The sequence below is a fragment of the Pongo pygmaeus genome, chromosome 15 (assembly GCF_028885625.2).
Source record: "Pongo pygmaeus isolate AG05252 chromosome 15, NHGRI_mPonPyg2-v2.0_pri, whole genome shotgun sequence".
Taxonomy (NCBI): Eukaryota; Metazoa; Chordata; class Mammalia; order Primates; family Hominidae; genus Pongo; species Pongo pygmaeus.
This window is the reverse complement of record NC_072388.2, coordinates 48007520-48027397: the sequence shown is the minus strand read 5'-3', so window position 1 is coordinate 48027397 and position 19878 is coordinate 48007520. Positions and strand designations below refer to the sequence as shown.

General features: G+C 39.7%; 1 pseudogene; it reads right to left on the bottom strand.

Moving 5' to 3' along the window:
* Positions 1–899: 899 nt before the first annotated feature.
* The window catches only part of LOC129012335 (ATP synthase F(0) complex subunit C2, mitochondrial-like), a 51932-nt pseudogene continuing 32953 nt past the window's right edge, over positions 900–19878 (bottom strand).

The window sequence follows — 19878 nt, the reverse complement described above, 5'->3', positions numbered from 1 at the left end:
GTGAATAGCCTGAGATACAGGTTTTTAGAAAGTTAGGGCCTATAAGAAAATATGTAGACATTTAAATTATTTAAGATAAGAAATAGAGTCTGTTACCTAGTGCCTAAGTCTACAACAAAATTGCTGTGTGAAAAACTTAGGGGTTAGACATAAGGAAGAAACTTCTGGTAGTTTTAAAATACTGAATTAACATTTAAGAGTGGATTAGATAAGGTTCATTACTCTGCCAGTAAAATAAGAGCAGTGTCTTCCACAGTCAAAGTTTAGGCAGATGCAAATTTCCCGATTAGCTTTAGCTGGATAGGTGAAGCTGTTTGGCTGACGGCTTATTTTTTAGGTGGAGTGAGTGGGGTTTTTGTCTGTAATCTTCCCATGATGTAGCCAATAGGGCCCACTTTCAAATGGTGAGAGCTACTGTGTCAGAGTAACCAGTTTCCTAGTGATGCTATCTTAGCTGCAAGTTTAATGCTTATGTTACAATGATCATACAATACGATTACAGAAAAAGCAGATCACCTTTATTTAGAGGGTCATGCTTTGAATAAGCCATTCTGAAAAATAATTTAGGTGGATACTCCCTTCTAGACTACACCCTTCTAGACTGGTGTGCTGGTTTGAAAGCACGCTGTTCCTTATTTAAATATTTAATATCTTCCATTTTTATTAGGAAAAAATACAATGTAAATTATGAAACAGTAGTGAGTGAATTTTATTTCCTGTAGGATCTATTCAGTATCATGTTTTTTTTTTCCCTTATTAATACATTATTTATTTGTCTTCCGTCTGTCAAACCCTGAGCCAAACGTGTGCCCCAGGCCGCCTGGGGAGGTACAGGAAAAGGAACACACAGGACAGACAAGACATGGGAGAAAGAACTGTGGGAAGTGGAGATGGCTCCTTCACATGGCAAAGAGGGTGAGAAACGCCACCATCAGGCAAAAGAGCCCATGGCCCCAAGAAGGCAAAGCCCGGAATGGCACAGGAGAAGAGCTGTTGCTTCAGAGACGGGTTCCTGGCATGACCATAATGAGGCTCTCAAACACAATAGCAGTCTCAGCCCCAGAGCCAGCCACCATAATTGTGGCAGCCCCAGCCCCGGTGAACTTGGGTGCTGTGTCGATGTCCCTTGGAATGGCTCTGGTTTGGAAGCTGCGGCTATGGGCAAGTGAGGTAAGGGGACATGAGACTGCCAAGCTGCTCAGGCTCTCATCTGTCAATGTCTCTGGTCATTTCAGCACCACTGCAGATAGTGGATGGCTCAGCAGCTGAGAGGTGTTCGTGGAGAGGAACTTGAAGCAGGCTACATTTTTAGGGGGTGGAGGGCTGTGGCAGCAGAACTGCTCCCAATGCAGAGAAAACCCGTATGGTGGTTTTTAGATTGGGTTCCCTAGAGGCAGAGCTTGACATGGAGCCCTAGTAAATCCAATGATTTATTGGGGAAGTGCATGCAATAGAAGAGGTAGGAGAAAAGTAGGATAAGGCAAGGGAAAAAAAATAAATAAGAATGTGATTTCAACTATAGACTAGCTAGCTAGCTCTGGCCCCACAAGGGCCCCACAAGCCCTGGAGTGGAAATTTTACTATTAAATTGATCCCATCTTTTATTTTTATTTTTAGTTTTTACATCTTTTTGAAACAGAGTCTTGCTCTGTCGCCCAGGCTGGAGTACAGTGGCATAATCTTGGCTCACTGTAACGTCCACCTCTTGGGCTCAAGCAGTTCTCATGCCTCAGTTCCCCCGAGTAGCTGGGATTACAGGGGTGTGCTACCACGCCTGGCTAATTTTTGTATTTTTAGTAGAGATGGGGTTTCACTATGTTGCCCAGGCTGGTGTTGAACTCCTGGGCTCAAGTGATCTGACCTCCCCGGACTCCCAAAGTGCCACGATTACAGGCGTGAGCCACGAAATTGATCCCAACTTGAAGCACATTCTGTTCAGTCATTGATCAAGATCTGCCTTCTAGGGTAGTGGGTGAGGCTTCCTGGGCAAGGCAACTGCCATTTGGCCCAGGTAAATTCTCCTTGAAGGGGACAACTCTAAGTTGTCTTCGGGCAATACTGTCGGCCCTCTCAGTGTCCATGAGTTCTGCATCCCTGGGATCAACCAACTGCAGATGGAAAGTATTCGGAAATAAAATTGTGTTTGTACTGAACATGTACAGACTTTTTTCTTATTATTTCCTAAACAATACCATATAACAAATACTTATATAGCATTTACATTGTATTAGGTATGAAGCTAGAGATGATCTGAAGTATATGGCAGGCTGTGCAGAGGTTATATGTAAACACTACACCATTTTATATTGGGGATTTTAGCATCTGTGGATTTTGGTAACTGCTAGAGGTCCTAGAACCAATTCCCCATGGAAATTGAGGGATAACCGTACTCACAGGTAGGGATGAGCATGCCAGTTTGTAACAGCGATATAGGTGGAGCACCAGCAGCACCCACTAAAGCACACCCCTTACACTGCTCAGATCTTCTCACTTCTCAAGTTCATTTCATTCTGACACATCTTTAACTCTCTTCCTCAATCCCTCTTGCACATTCCTCTTACTTCCTATCCACACTAAAAAGAAAAAGAAAAAACTGGAAGAGTACAGAAGATTATTAAATGAAGAGGAGGTAGATCCCTTTTTGGATCTACCAGTTTCTCTTCTCAGATAAACTCACTTTATCACTCCATAATATATACATTATAGCCCTATGCATAAGGCCATCTCATGGCTTAAGACAGAGCTCCTGTTCCAGCCATCAGGTTTGTCCTCCCGCCAGCAGGAAGGAGAAAGGGAAAGTGTCAGGTTGTGCCCTTTCCTTTAAGGACACGTTCTGGGTGTTTCTTCTGATACTTTCCCTTATATCTTATCGTTCAGAAGTGAAGTCATATTGGTACACCTCTCTTCAGTGGTGGCTGGGAAATGTAGTCTTTATCCATGTACCCAATTAAAAATAGGAGGTTCTATTATTATAAAAGAAGTGGAGAATAATTGTTGAAGGACGACTAGTGGCATGTGTCATACTGCATATCTACAATGATCTTCTCAGCAGCCTCATTAATTTTTTATGCAAACAGTTTGGGTGCATTAGAAATTCTTGATGACTACTCTACTACTGAAAAAGTACTAGAAGAACACTGAAATTTCCAAGTGTACCTTATGTTCTTATGTTGTTGCTTCCCTACATTTCCTAGTTTGTGATTTTATTTTATAGCCTGTTTTACTTTTTTGTTTGACAATACACTGTATCAGTGTAATATCTGTCAAAGTATAGTTGAACCATTTTTAATCTTGGAACTTATCATTGTAGAAAAAAATTTTTCCTGCATATTTGCAAGGTTAGGAATGTTAATCAGGGTAGGCTTGTATTGCTCCCACGCCATTTTTTTTATTATAAAAATAATATTACTACTACCACTTTATATTGCAAACTATAGAGTTGCCATATTACCTCAAACTCTCTTTTCTCATGTTATTAAAATAAGAATGGAAATAACTTAGTTTAATTGTATTTCTCTACAATTTGTCTTTATTGCAGCAAGTTAACTATGGTTTCTAGCTGCATTTCACTATCACTGAGAAAATTTAAACAGTCTGAGGTAATTATAGCGTGCCCATGTAGGGAGTAACAAATAATGTCTCAGTTGCTGAGAGCGGCTTCTGCTTTTCAAAATGGTGATAAAAGAGACAGTAACTCCCAGCTTATCGTACATGACTCTGTAAGGAATGTGTCTCAGGAAATTTCCAGAATGGAGAGTTTGGGTTTGTAAAAACATATGCACTAGAAGGTAGCTTCAAATATGTGTGTAGGGAACCCTATTTTTAAAATACCAACAATGAAAGACAATGCACAACGTAATATTTCTCCGATTGGTGAGGATACTTGTGAGATAGTGTTTCTTTATTTTTCACCCTCCAGTGGTGAGTCTCACTGAGAAGCTTGAGATCCTACATTACACAAAGGAGGAATGAGTTGAGGGTTTAAAAAAGGGCTAAACTCCACTTTGGGAGGTCAGGGTGGGCGGATCACCTGAGGTCGGGAGTTCGAGACCAGCCTGACCAACATGGAGAAACCCCATCTCTACTAAAAATGCAAAATTAGCCCAGTGTGGTGGTGCATGCCTGTAATCCCAGTACTCAGGAGGCTAAGGCAGGAGAATCAGTTGAACCTGGGAGGTGGAGGTTGCAGTGAGCCAAGATCGTGCCATTGCACTTCAGCCTGGGCAACAAGAACACAACTCCGTCTCAAAAAAAAAAAAAAAAAAAAAAAAGGGCTAAACTGTTATCTGGGTGTTGAGTAAAAAAAATTACTCGTCTCTGTTAGAGTTTTTCTATACAATCGAAAAAACCAAATGCTCTAAAAACATGTTAAGTTTTATCCATGTTATCCAGAGCAGCATTCTTCGTGGTTGCATGCCTATGTGTTTCCAGGTTTAGGAACTGGCAGTGGCACAACTGTGAGTTGTTTACTTCCTGTGGAACAGTGTTCACCTCTATAAAGGGCTTTTCCCCAGGACCGTGTTTTCAAAGCACGTCTTTTATGCCATGTTCATGTCTTCATGTCCTCTGTACTCTTATTTACTTATGATTTTTCTTTGAATATACTTCTTCCATTTTAACTTTAAATTCATTTTAAAAGGAAATGTTATATTATTGCTACCAGTAAAAACCAGTTTCTTATCACAAATAGAAGTTAACTGCAATAATAAAATTTAAAAGCCCCATGCTGTTATTAAATAAAGTACAAAGAAAAATATCAAATTATAAATGCTATAATTATAGAGTATCAAATTGTAAATACTATAATGATTAAAATTACATATAACATTTTACATATTATAAATGTCATTGATTTATAACATGCAAAACTAAAAATTAGTTCCTTGAGAAGAATGAAATTTTGGGGGCAGTCAATAATAAGGGAACAGTAGGTTTAATGTTACCTAGTTTAAGAAACAGAAGTTTTACTTCAATAGTATTATTTTTTAATTTTGGTTTTACTTAGTACTGACAGTCTCACTCACATGCGCACATGATCAGAAAGGGCCAAGAACAATTCGTTGCCTTTTTTGATAAAATTACATATGCTTATACATGCATAGGAGGAGCATAGTGATGTGTGCGGAATATGCCATATGAGCAGGCATGTTAGAGGTCTAGGCCATTGTTTAATATTAGCAATGCTTCCAGACAGTTAAGAAGTTCAGTTACTAAAGATCTGAAACACTCACGCCTATGCCAGGGTGCAGTGCTTTATTCAATCTGAATAAGATGGTTTACTGCAGCTGTAACAACTATTACCTCATTCTAAGCCACAATATCTGTGGGTGGGTTATATTAGGTGTGTACATATATATATATATATGATACAGTAAAATAAATACACAATTATTACAAAATGTTTGCTGGCATAAATTCTAATTCAGTGGATTCCACCTCATTATATTGCCCAAGAGGGAAGAAATCCACACACATTTGGTCCAAGTAACAATCTGTTTATAGAAGAGAGATGATTTAAGGAGCTAGTAAGAGATTTTCATCTGTAGCACAGGGTATTTATTAGCATTTTTGAATTTGAGAATTTTCAGAGAAGAGTATGTGTTTCAGGATATTTCAGAAAAAAAAAATTCTGCATCCCACCCCATTGCATTTCTTCTAAGACTGCATTTACCCAAAATGCAGAGGCAGATTCCATGTTGATATTTGGTAAAATAGTAGAAGTAGTTCCTGGAAGTTTCTGGGAGACCTTGTCATTTGATATTACTTTTATATAAATAAACCATTACTAACCCAGAATTAGGGATCTAGCAGATTTTCTAGAGCAATATCAGTCTTTTGATGGGACAAAAGTGTTTATTGCTCTCAAATTTGCAGCTCATGTTGCTGTTAGCATAAAAGCAGAGGCTTTGAAACCGTACCATAAAGGTTAGAAATGAGAAACCATCCTTGAACACTCTTAAGATCTTGTAAGAAATCACTTGGCTTTGTCATTTCTATCAAGAAGTGACCTTTCAGTTAACATGATTTAAACTCAAAATCAAAATTTAAAAGCTAGATGGCAATAGCTTAATAAATTTTGTGTTTGGAAGTATTTTAATCTGGAAGGAGCCTTTTTTTTTTTTTTTTTTTTTTTTTTTTGCCAGCAAAATGTATATTGGACCCAGTTTCCAAAGACTCCTTTGAGCTCTCCAATTCTTATAATGTTGGGACTTGGAGATCTAAGCTATTTCCACTGCCACTTTCTTCAATGGATGAAGAGACAGAAATGATTAAAGATACTTATCTTAAATTTACCAGCTACGGATTTAAAAATGTTTTCTGAAATGACTTCAGCAATGACTTACTGAGGGTGATAGTTACTAGTATCACTGACCTTTGCCCTAGAGATGTTCATATCCAGTGACAGAGGCAGGCATTTACATAATGCAAACCAAATAGTGATGAATGATCTATAGCTATTTAAAGTGGGAAATATGGGAGAGAGGAGGAAGCAATTAATTCTTGGCTGGGGACAGCTTTGCAGGAGCAATACTTCAGGGGAACTTTTAAAAATAAGGAGTTTGCCTGATGGCAAATGAGAATAAGGTATTTCAGGTAGAAGCACGGTGGCTTGATCAAAGATGAATGAGTCACCCTGTGGGACTGAGGTGGGTGGTGTTAGAAGTGAGGGGAATCTAGGGCATTTTTGGATCTCTTGGGAAGGTTTTTGAATTCTACACCGTAGACTTTGGACATTATCCTACAGTAGGTGATGAACCATCACAAACTTGAATAATGGAATGATACCATTCAACTGGTTTTACAAAAGATAACTGGGAACAATTTGGGTGGGGAGGATTGGAAGCAGAAAAACCAGTAAGGAGCTTATGCAGTCACCTGGGTGAGAGGTGATGATGAACTAGTGAAGGAAAATGAGACGGAGATACAGGCTCAAAGGACAGATTGAACACAGAATCAACAGAACTTAGCTATTGATGGACGTGTGAATAAATAATGGTAATTCAGTGTTAGTTCTGTAGTAAAGGCATGTACAGGCCACTGTGAAAGACCAGAGAAAGCTTCACAGATGGTTGACCTGGCAACCACATGTCAGCAGTTATTATTGTAGTTGGGTTTCACATGAGAGTCATCTGGGAAACTTAAAAAAAAAAAAAATCTATCAGGCTGAGTGTGGTGGCTCACACCAGTAATCCCAGGACTTTGGGAGGCTGAGGTGGGCGAATCACTTGAGGTCAGGAGTTTGAGACCAGCCTGGCCAACATGGTGAAACCCTGTCTCTACTGAAAATACAAAAATCATCCAGGCGTGGTGGCACATGCTTGTAATCCCAGCTACTTGAGAAGCTGAGGAAGGAGAATCGCTTGAACCCCAGGAGCAGAGGTTGCAGTGAGCTGAGATAGTGCCACTGCACTCCAGCCTGGGTGACAGAGTGAGTGAGAATCCATCTTAAAAAAAAAAAAATCTATCAATGCTTAATGCCTACCCCTGGAAAGTCAGATTTAATTAGTTTGGTATTGAGCTGGATCATAGGTGCATTTACAGAACTTTCCAGATGATTTTAATTTGCAGCCAGGGTTGAGGTCCATTGCTATAAGCAGTTTGTTGTGTTTGAAGTATGATGTGTGTAGAAGAGCAACGTTAGATGATGTTGGTTAGTCCTTAGACACTACACTAGGGTGTTATTATCTTCTAACTGGGACATTTTTAGAGTAAAAGGAAGCTGATAATTAACCTGGCACAACATGTGTAAATTAGGACTGTCTCGGGGAAACCTGGATGTGTGTGGTCTCACCATCATAGAAACTATGGGGAAGCTTTGAAGGTTTCTAAGTAGGGGGAGTATGTGAACTAAACATTGGTTTTTGAACTGTTTTAGCTACAGCAGTATAGGGAAGGGAGTGGAAGGGAGGAAGATTGAAATCAGGGAAGCTGATTAGGAAATAATTGTAGTCATCCAGATGAGTGAGACAGCAACTTAAATTAAAGATTTGGCCCTGGAGTGAGAGAGGAAAAAAAAAAAAAAAAAAAACAACACTTGACAGGTGTCAAGGAGTTGAGTTGGCTGGTGTCATAGCAAAAATTGCGCCAAAGTTAAACAGACAAGACAACAGACTTTTTTCAAGGATATTGTCATGGGGAGAGAGAACAGAACTCTGAACTCAACTCCACTGAAACAGAGGGTGGGAAGATTTTTAACAGCTGGATTGAGAGGGAGAACAGAGGTGGTTTGTGTTTGCTAATTGGCTTTACCCAAAGGAAAAGTCAACTTTCTCTTTTCTTTTGGACAGGAGATAGTTTTACAACTTAGAGCAAGGTGCTGGCTGAAGTTAGGCTCCTAACCCTCCCACAGAGCCTGGGACTATCTTCCTTGACATTTACATTTCAAAGAGATGGTTCTCAAGTCCTTGAGAAAAACAGGCCTAGGTTGAAAAACTGGCAAAAGCCTTCTAAAAACATTTACACACATCTCAAAAGGATAGAGAAAGAATTTACATATTTCCCAAAGTAAATGCTCTAAGAAAAGGGAGATCAGGGCCTAGAGTCAAGAAGCTTGTCTAAAGTTTTGTCAAGCTGAGGGGAATGTGAAGGCTGTCTTGGTCAGTGGATGTGGATATGGGGGTTGAGGGGAAGGGAAGAGTTTAGAATGATTGGAGTCTAGAATGGTTTCTGGCTTAGGTTCTGGGTAGATGTTGATGCCATTTACTACCACTGTAGAGGAAACAGGAGGTAGAGTAGTTTGGCAAAAAAGACAAATTAAGTTTTGGAGAGACTGAGCTTGTAGTGCTTTTAGGATATCCAAGTTGAGTTGGATGTATGGGTCTGTGACTCAGGAGTGGTGTTGGGAGTGTTTGGGAGGTAGGTTTAGGTGTAGTGAAAATATAGAACTAGTAGAAGCTTCTGTTTTTTTTTTTTTTTTTTTTTTTTTTTTTTTTTTTTTTCTGAGACGGAGTTTTGCTCTTGCTGCCCAGGCTGGAGTGCAATGGCGCGATCTAGGCTCACTGCAATCTCCGCCTCCCAGGTTCAAGTGATTCTCCTACCTCAGCCTCCCTAGTAGCTGGGAGTACAGGCATGCACCACCGTGTCTGGCTAATTTTGTATTTTTAGTAGAGATGGGGTTTCTCCATGTTGGTCAGGCTGGTCTCGAACTCCCAACCTCAGGAGATCTGCCTGCCTCAGCCTCCTAAAGTGCTGGGATTAGAGGCGTGAGCCACCGCACCCAGCCAGCAGCTTCTGTGTTAACTCACTGCACAGCTTATGTTTTGGTGGGACTAGTCTTGCACTCCCCTACTCCCAGTTGAGGGAGAATCCATATGGATTAAGTGGAGTTTTGTGAAACAGTAAGATGAATCTAATAAGTGCCCAATTAATTTGGTTAGTTTTATTATTATGGTTAACTAGAGGCTAAGGTAAATCAGAAAAGGGGAATCAAATGGTCAACTGGTGAGTGTTACTGTAAAGCTTTTTCATTGTATTTTAGTGGCTGTGGTCTCTCAGGGACAAGTAGTTTTTACCAGAAATTCATTTTCCTTAGAATTAGCAAACAAAAACAAAACAAAACAAAAAAACCAACAAAAAAAGCAAAGAGGCAGCTCTCTCTAGAGTTCACATTCTGAATTTTTGTAAGACAATTGAGATTCCTTCTTCCTGACTGAGAAATAAGGAATCTCCTTGAAAGTGAAAAGAATAACCCCAAATAAGACCCAAACCAAAAGTGATTTGTTTTTAGAGTTTCACCAAATGATGGGAATGGAAAATAACAGCAATTGGTCTGTTCTCTTTGACTCAGTTCCTGCCTACTTTTCCTAGGGGTTAAAGTTCTGTTCCTTTGCTGGAAAAAATCTTACAAACAAGTAATTGGGGAAAAGGATGCAAGTCTTAATTGCATTTTCCCCTGTGTGCTCCTGGAGCTTCATATGCTTATGGGAAGCCCAGAGCACTGTCTTAATTGTAGGAATTTTCTGAAAAATGGAGAATGGATACTTTTGCACTATTGTGTTATGATTGGACAGCAGCCCAGCAGAGAATTGGATTTATTTGTGACAGCCTGACAGTATCCTTTGTCTAGTAGTGACTGTTTCTGACCTTTAAATGGTGAGGGATGGAAGTGTGTGAACTGTCGAACTCTAACCTACCCTTGACTTCAGGGGCTGATGACAACTGTTCTTACTCTTTAGAATTTGGCATTGAAGTTTGTTTACAGCTAACAAAACTTTCCCATTATTAAGACCCAAATTTAGATTGGTGTTCTAAGAATTCTCCAAAGGTTGTCCACATGCATTTTGAAGAGCCCTTTTGAACATCAAATGGCTCTCACAAAAGAAGTCTTCTTATCAACTGAATGTGAAGGGGAACATGATTCAAAGGAAAAAAAAAATCCCACCACAGGCTTTTTGTGAGGTAAACCACGGAAAGAGAGCTCTGGGGTGGAAAATTGCTTTCACTTAAGCCTATTATCAGACAAAGACTGTAGGGTTCTTATCTTTTCCCTGTCCATATGTGCTGGGATGCTTGAAAAAGGTAGTTTTTTTCTCTGGCCCTGAAATATTTTTAATGTCTTTTAGATTTTTTGGTGTACTTTAGTGGCTGTGCCCTTTCTGGAGCAAGTGGTTATTGACCAGAAGTTCATTTTTTTTAGAGTAAGTGAACAAGCAAACAAAAGCAAAGGGGCAGAGTTCTCCTGCAGAGGGCACTTTCTGAATTTTGCAAGCCAGTGCAGAATCATCTGGGAATCATGCATCTCTTGGAAAAGTTAAAAACAGGAAAAACCAAAAATAAAATCCCAATCAATCACACACACAAAATCTGCTGTGGGGAGGAGGGTGCTGCCAATTTTCAGTGGCAGAGGAGTAACAGCTGGAGTCTAGCTGGGAGGGAAAGTGGGCTGGGCTGGATTCATGCTGCAAGGTCTCAGTTGGAAGGAAGCTGTCAGGTATCAACATGACATATTATCCTTTGCAGACAAACCAATACACAAAAAAATAAGTAGCAATCAATGTTAAGATCCCATAGCGCACGTCGACACATGCAAGCACAAACCTCACAAACAGATTAGTCTGCCCTGCTTCCCTGTTTCATGTGAGATTTAGGGGGAGGATGGGGGGAGGAGGAGGGATGAAGAGATGTCACTGTCTAATCATCCTAGGTGGGTCTTGATGCAGATGTGGTGGGTGAAGAAACTAATAGTCAAATATCAGGTGTTTTTGGAAGGTAGAGTCTATTGTAAAACAATTGACTAAGGGCATTCCATTTTGAAGTTTAGCTAGAGTGTCTGGAACTGACATGGAGTGTCAACAGTTTTCTTTTAAAATAAAATAATGCAGTTTAGTTTTTACCATGACACTGAGTAGAAGTCCTGCTAACTGAGGTCTAAGTTAAATTGTTGAAAAAGGACAGCCATTTCAGGCAGTCTTTCGTTTTTGCCCTATGGCTGACCCCCATTGATTTTTAGCTCAGTATCGTTTTGTTATTAGACTCAAAAATCTGACCTCAAGGGATCCTTTAATGTGTGGATTTTTGAGATATACCTTACTGTGAATGACTGGGTTAATCTCCTGAGTTTTGAGAGCCGGTTTTGTTCCTTGAGTTTCTAAGTACCAGAAACCTTCTTCTTTAAAAAATGTTGAGACTATGTAATTTGTAAATCCGCTACAGATGATCAATTACACAGAATGGATTTTTTTTGGCCCCACATTATCACTTATATTTATTGCCTTAGATTAGGTGCAACAATGTTGAGTTCCAATGTGTGCTTCCAGAAAGTGATTATAACAAAATGAAACAAAACTAGGAGCTCTGATTTAAATGAAGCATTGGCGTCTGTTTGCAGGGATTGCAGAATCCAAAAAGAGATAAAGTGGTTCCAGAAGGGTAATATTTCCAGAACAAAGCAAAGCTTACCCTCACCTGTGAGTGTAAAACTAACATCCTCACTGTTGATCCAACACAGTTTTCACAATAACGCCAGGCAAGTCTCAACATCATATCAGTGGCTTTCCAACATTTGGGACCATGACTACAGTAAGAAGTATTGTTAGCCAGTATACACACATAGTTTGTTTTAGGAGACAAAATACAGGTGATACACTCTGATTCTCTGCCCCATCTCACATTTCTACCTATTCTATTTTATTCTACCTCGCCCCCAATACTGGCATGTTCTGGATTCACGTCCCACTAAGAGTTGCGAACTCCTGTTTGAAACCCCTGAGCTATTGCCAGTCATGCCAGTGTGTATCGAGTATTTATTTTCTCTCCCTTTATTTTTTGTATTATACTTTAAGTTCTAGGGTGCATGTGCAAAACGTGTAGGTTTTTTACATAGGTATACATGTGCCATGTTGGTTTGCTGCCCCCATCAAATTGTCATTTACATTAGGTGTTTCTCCTAATGCTATCCCTCCCCCAGTCCCCCACCTGCTGACAGGCCCTGGTGTGTGATGTTCCCCGCCCTGTGTCCAAGTGTTCTCATTGTTCAATTCCCACCTATGAGTAAGAACATGCGGTGTTTGGTTTTCTGTCCTAGTGATAGTTTGCTGAGAATGATGATTTCCAGCTTCATCCATGTCCCTGCAAAAGACATGAACTCATAATTTTTTATGGCTGCATAGTATTCCATGGTGTATATGTGCCACATTTTCTTAATCCAGTCTATCGTTGTTGGACATTTGGGTTGGTTCCAAGTCTTTGCTATTGTGAATAATGCCGCAATAAACATACGTGTGCATGTGTCTTTATAGCAGCATGATTTCTAGTCCTTTGGGTACACACCCAGTAATGGGATGGCTAGGTCAAATGGAATTTCTAGTTCTAGATCGCTGAGGAATCGCCACACTGACCTCCACAATGGTTGAACTAGTTTACAGTCCCACCAACAGTGTAAAAGCATTCCTGTTTTTCCACATCCTCTCCAGCATCTGTCATTTCCTGACTTTTTAATGATTGCCATTCTAACTGGTGTGAGATGGTATCTCATTGTGGTTTTGATTTGCATTTCTCTGATGACCAGCGATGATGAGCATTTACTCATGGGTCTGTTGGCTGCATAAATGTCTTCTTTTGAGAAGTGTCTGTTCATATCCTTTGCCCACTTTTTGATGGGTTTGTTTGTTTTTTTCTTGCAAATTTGTTTAAGTTCGTTGTAGATTCTGGATATTAGCCCTTTGTCAGACGGGTAGATTGCAAAAATTTTCTCCCATTCTGTAGGTTGCCTGTTCACTCTGATGGTAGTTTCTTTTGCTGTGCAGAAGCTCTTGAGTTTAATTAGATCCCATTTGTCAATTTTGGCTTTTGTTGCCATTGCTTTTGGTATTTTAGACATGAAGTCCTTGCCCATGCCTATGTCCTGAATGGCATTGCCTAAGTTTTCTTCTAGGGTTTTTATGGTTTTAGGTCTTACATTTAAATCTTTAATCCATCTTGAATTAATTTTTGTATAAGGTGTAAGGAAGGGATCCAGTTTCAGCTTTCTACGTATGGCTAACCAGTTTTCCCAGCACCATTTATTAAATGGGGAATCCTTTCCCCATTTCTTGTTTTTGTCAGGTTTGTCAAAGATCAGATGGTTGTAGATGTGTGGTGGTATTTCTGAGGCCTCTGTTCTGTTCCAATGGTCTATGTATATCTGTTTTGGTACCAGTACCATGCTATTTTGGTTACTGTAGCCTTGTAGTATAGTTTGAATTCAGGTAGTGTGATGCCTCCAGCTTTGTTCTTTTTGCTTAGGATTGTCTTGTCTATGTGGGCTCTTTTTTGGTTCCATATGAACTTTAAAGTAGTTTTTTTTTTTCAATTCTGTGAAGAAAGTCATTGGTAGCTTGATGGGAATGGCATTGAATATATAAATTACCTTGGGCAGTATGGCCATTTTCATGATATTGATTCTTCCTATCCATGAGCATGGAATGTTCCTCTATTGGTTTGTGTCCTCTTTTATTTCATTGAGCAGTGGTTTGTAGTTCTCCCTGAAGAGGTCCTTCACATCCCTTGTAAGTTGTATTCCTCGGTATTTTATTCTCTTTGTAGCAGTTGTGAATGGGAGTTCACTCATGATTTGGCTCTCTGTTTGTCTGTTATTGGTGTATAAGAGTGCTTGTGATTTTTGCACATTGATTTTGTATCCTGAGACTTTGCTGAAGTTGCTTATCAGCTTAAGGGGATTTTTGGCTGAGATGATGGGGTTTTCTAAATATACAATCATTTGCAAACAGGGACAATTTGACTTCCTCTTTTCCTAATTGAATACCCTTTATTTCTTTCTCTTGCCTGATTGCCCTGGCCAGAACTTCCAACACTTTGTTGAATAGGAGTGGTGAGAGAGGGCATCTTTGTGTTGTACCAGTTTTCAAAGGGAATGCTTCCAGTTTTTGCCCATTCAGTATGATATTGGCTGTGGGTTTGTCATAAATAGCTCTTATTATTTTGAGATACATTCCATCAATACCTAGTTTATTGACAGTTTTTAGCATGAAGAGCTGTTGAATTTTGTTGAAGGCCTTTTCTGTATCTATTGAGATAATCATGTGGTTTTTGTCATTGGTGCTGTTTATGTGATGGATTACGTTTATTGATTTGCGTATGTTGAACCAGCCTTGCATCCCAGGGATGAAGCCAACTTGATCATGGTGGATAAGCTTTTTGAAGTGCTGCCGGATTTGGTTTGCCAGTATTTTACTGAGGATTTTTGCATCGATGTTCATCAGGGATATTGGTCTAAAATTCTCTTTTTTTTGTTGTGTCTCTGCCAGGCTTTGGTATCAGGATGATGCTGGCCTCATAAAATTAGTTAGGGAGGATTCCCTCTTTTTCTATTGATTGAAACAGTTTCAGAAGGAATGGTACCAGCTCTTCTTTGTACCTCTGGTAGAATTTGACTCTGAATCCGTCTGGTCCTGGACTTTTTTTGGTTGATAGGCTATTAATTATTGCCTCAATTTCAGAACCTGTTATTGGTCTATTCAGGATTCAACTTCTTCCTGGTTTAGTCTTGGGAGGGTGTATGTGTCCAGGAACTTAACCATTTCTTCTAGATTTTCTAGTTTATTTGTGTAGAGGAGTTTATAGTATTCTCTGATGGTAGTTTGTATTTCTGTGGGATCGGTGGTGATATCCCCTTTATCATTTTTTATTGCATCTATTTGATTCTTCTCTCTTTTCTTCTTTATTAATCTGGCTAGTGGTCTATCTATTTTGTTGATCTTCTCAGAAAACCAGGTCCTGGACTCGTTGATTTTTTTGAAGGGTTTTTTGTGTCTCTGTCTCCTTCAGTTCTGCTCTGATCTTAGTTATTTCTTGTCTTCTGCTAGCTTTTGAATGTGTTTGCTCTTGCTTCTCTAGTTTTCTTAATTGTGATGTTAGGGTGTCAATTTTAGATCTTTCCTTCTTTCTCTTGTGGGCATTTAGTGCTATAAATTTCCCTCTACATACTACTTTAGCTGTGTCCCAGAGATACTGGTACATTATGTCTCAGTTCTCATTTATTTAAAAGAATATCTTTATTTCTGCCTTCATTTCATTATTTACCAAGCAGTCATTCTGGAGCAGGTTGTTCAGTTTCCATGTAGTTTGTAGTTTTCAGTGAGTTTCTTAATCCTGAGTTCTAATTTGATTGCACTGTGGTCTGAGAGACAGTTTCTTATAATTTCTGTTCTTTTACGTTTGCTGAGGAGTGTTTTACTTCCAATCACATGGTCAGTTTTAGAATAAGTGCGATGTGATGCTGAGAAGAATGTATATTCTGTTGATTTGGGGTGGAGAGTTCTGTAAATGTCTATTAGGTCTGCTTGGTGCAGAGCTGAGTTCAATTCCTGGATATCCTTGTTAACCTTCTGTCTTGTCAATCTGTCTAATATTGACAGTAGGGTGTTAAAGTCTCCCATTATTATTGTGTGGGAATCTAAGTTGCTTTGTAGGTCTCTAAGGAGTTGCTTTATGAATCTGCATGCTCCTGTATTGGGCACATATAAGTTTAGGATAGTTAGCTCTTCTTGTTGAATTGATCCCTTTACCATTATGTAATGGCCTTCTTTGTCTTTTCTGATCTTTGTTGGTTTAAAGTCTGTTTTATCAGAGACTAGGATTGCAACCCCTGCTTTTTTTTTTTTTTTTTTCCATTTGCTTGGTAGATCTTCCTCCATCCCTTTATTTTGAGCCTATATGTGTCTCTGCACGTGAGATGGGTCTCCTGAATACAGCACACTGATGGGTCTTGACTTTTTATCCAATTTGCCAGTCTGTGTCTTTTAACTGGGGCACTTAACCCATTTACATTTAAGGTTAATATTGTTATGTGTGAATTTGATCCTGTCATTATGATTTTAGCTGGTTATTTTGCCCATTAATTGATGCAGTTTCTTCATAGTGTTGATGGTCTTTACCATTTGGTATGTTTTTGCAAAGGCTGGTACCTGTTGTTCCTTTCCACGTGTAGTGTTTCCTTCAGGAGCTCTTGTAAGGTAGGCCTGGTGGTGACAGAATTTCTCAGCATTTGCTTGTCTGTAAAGGATTTTATTTCTCCTTCACGTATGAAGCTTAGTTTAGCTGGATATGAAATTCTGGGTTGAAAATTCTTTTCTTTAAGAACATTGAATATTGGGCCCCACTGTCTTCTGCCTTGTAGGGTTTCTGCAGAGACATCTGCTGTTAGTCTGATGGGCTTCCCTTTGTGGGTAACCTGACCTTTCTCTCTGGCTACCCTTAACATTTTTTCCTTCATTTCAACCTTGGTGAATCTGACGATTATGTGTCTTGGGGCTGCTCTTCTCGATGAGTATCTTTGTGGTGTTCTTTGTATTTCCTGAATTTGAATGTTGGCCTGTCTTGCTAGGTTGGGGAATTTCTCCTGAATAATATCCTGAAGAGTGTTTTCCACTTGGTTCCATTCTCCGCATCACTTTCAGGTACACAAATCAAACTTAGGTTTTGTCTTTTCACATTGTCCCACATTTCTTGGAGGCTTTGTTTCTTTCTTTTTACTCTTTTTTCTCTAATCTTGTCTTCTCACTTTATTTCATTACTTTGATCTTGAATCACTGATACTCTTTCTTCCACTTGATTGAATTGGCTATTGAAGCTTGTGCATGCATCACAAAATTCTCATGCCGTGGTTTTCAGCTCCGTCAGGTCATTTAAGGTCTTCTCTACACTGTTTATTCTAGTTAGCCATTTGTCTAACGTTTTTTTCAAGGTTTTTAGCTTCCTTGCAATGGGTTAGAACACACTCCTTTAGCTCAGAGAAGTTTGTTATTACTGACCTTCTGAAGCCTACTTCTGTCAACTTGTCAAAGTCATTCTTTGTCCAGCTTTGTTCCTTTGCTGGCGAGGAGCTGCGATCCTTTGGAGGAGAGGAGGCACTCTGGTTTTTAAAATTTTCAGCTTTTCTGCTCTGGTTTCTTCCCATCTTTGTGGTTTTATCTACCTTTGGTCTTTGATGTTGGTGACCTATAGATGAGGTTTTGGTGTGGATGTCCTTGTGTTGATGTTGATGCTATCCTTTTCTGTTTGTTAGTTTTCCTTCTAATAGTCAGGTCCCTCAGCTGCAGATCTGTTGGAGTTTGCTGGAGGTCCACTCCAGACCCTGTTTACCTGGGTGTCTCCAGTGGAAGCTGCAGAACAGCAAATATTGCTGCCTGATCCTTTCTCTGGAAGCTTTGTCCCAGGGGGCAGCCGCCTATATGAGGTGTCTGTCAGCCCCGACTGGCAGGTGTCTTCCAGTTAGGCTATACGGAGGTCAGGGACCCACTTGAGGAGGCAGTCTGTCTGTTCTCAGAGCTCAAACACCGTGCTGGGAGAATGACTGCTCTCTTCAGAGCTGTCAGACAGGGACGTTTAAGTCTGTAGAAGTTGTCTGCTGCCTTTTGTTCATCTATGCCCTTCCCACAGAGGTGGAGTCTATAGAGGCAGTGGGCCTTGTGGAGCTGCGGTGGGCTCTGCCCAGTTTAAGCTTCCCTGCCACTTTGTTTACCTACTCAGGCCTCAGCAATGGCAGACACTCCTCCCCCCACAAGGCTGAAGCCTTGAAGGTCAATCTCAGACTGCTGTGCTAGCAGTAAGTAAGGCTCCTTGGGCATGGGAACTGCCAAGCCAGGTAAGGGAGAGAATCTCCTGGTCTGCCGGTTGCTAAGACCCTGAGAAAAGCACAGTATTTGGGTGGAGTGTCCCTATTTTCCAGGTACGTCTGTCACGGCTTCCCTTGGCTAGGAAAGGGAAATCCCCCAATCCCTTGTGCTTCCCAGGTGAGGTGGCACCCTGCCCTGTTTCATCTCACCCTCCATGGGCTGCACCCACTGTCCAACCAGTTCCAATGAGATGAACCAGATACCTCAGTTGGAAATGCAGAAATCACCCATCCTCTGCATTGATCATGCTGGGAGCTGTAGACCAGAGCTGTTGCTGTTTGGCCATCTTGGAACGGAGAACTCCCATTTTCTCTTTTTGTCCCACAGCTCCTAGATTAAGGAGGGACTCAGTAGTTGGAGAGGGGACTGTCACCTGGGAATTGGTAACCAAACCTCAGATCCTGGAGGAGTCAGCACCATTTGTGGAAGTTGTCAACTCTGCTGAGACACAACAAGGCCCTACTACTTTAACACCATTTTCAAACATTTTGAGGTTCACCTACTGTATTGTCCTGTCAGTAGGGTTGCCAGATTTAGCAAAAAACAAAACACCAATCAGGTTGCCCAGTTAAATCTGAGCTTCAGATAAAAAAACAATTTTTAGTATAACACACAGAATACATTTCTAAGGAAAAAAATTATTTTCTCTTCTTGACTCTATATTTTGCTCTATATTTTTGGATTTGTGTTCTAAAGAGTACTACTATGTATGGGATGGTAATAGGTGCTCCATAAAAGAATTCTGTGGAGAAATCAGTTTAAAACTCTTTGGCTAAACAAAGGCACCTTATTTTGTGTGTGTGTGTGTGTGCACGTGCAAGTGTGCATGTGCATGTGTGTGTTTGCTCACACAGAATTAAACTGCAGGACATTTCAGAGCCTTGTCTGTGTCTTGTCAATATCCACTGAACTCTTGAGGGAGATACTTGATGCAATGAAGTCCGAACTCATTTGACCATGGATCTGCCAAGGAATCTAGTTTGGGAAATGGTATCCTGGATAGATGCCTTTTTTTTAATGGAATGTTTTTACAGAAAAATTACTTTGTCACCATTTCCTACAACCTTAGGTTGTTTATATTTGTAATATTGCCAATGTTTTGAATAAAAGCAAATAATTTGCAAAAATATCAGGGAAGATTTTTCTTTTTCAAATAGCTCCAAGGATGAGAAGGAAATGCATTAATTTTCTAAGCTTCTTGTGAATGTTATGTTTCATATTGCCACTATACAGATTGTTTTATGCTTTCTTTATTTCTAACCTTAATTCTTAAATTACAACTTTCCTTTTCTATTTTCAGTGGTAATGGTAAGGTAACAATTGAACTCTTAAAAATTTAAACAAAATGTATTTTTTATTAAAAATAATTTATTTTTCATTATAGAAAATATGGAAAAGAATAAAAACAAAATGAAAGAAATAAAAATCACCCAAAATCCTGATATTCAGAGATAACCACTGTTGACATTCTGCATAAATCAGAGCTGCTAACAGTAGTTTAAATATGTGCTTTATTTGGCTGTATAATATTTACATTTTTTGAATTACAATGCCAGCATTTACAACTGGAATGAATTCTCACAAACACATGTATTTCTAGCATCTTCTGAAATATTGACACTAGGCATCAAGTAGCCTGCATTCCAGCATCGCAGAGCTCAAAGCTGAATGGGAGCTGCTCTCGCTAGGAAACAAAACTCCTTGTCGTAGTTTATCTGCCTACACCCTGAGGTTTTTGGGTTTGAGACTCCAGTTATAAGCCATT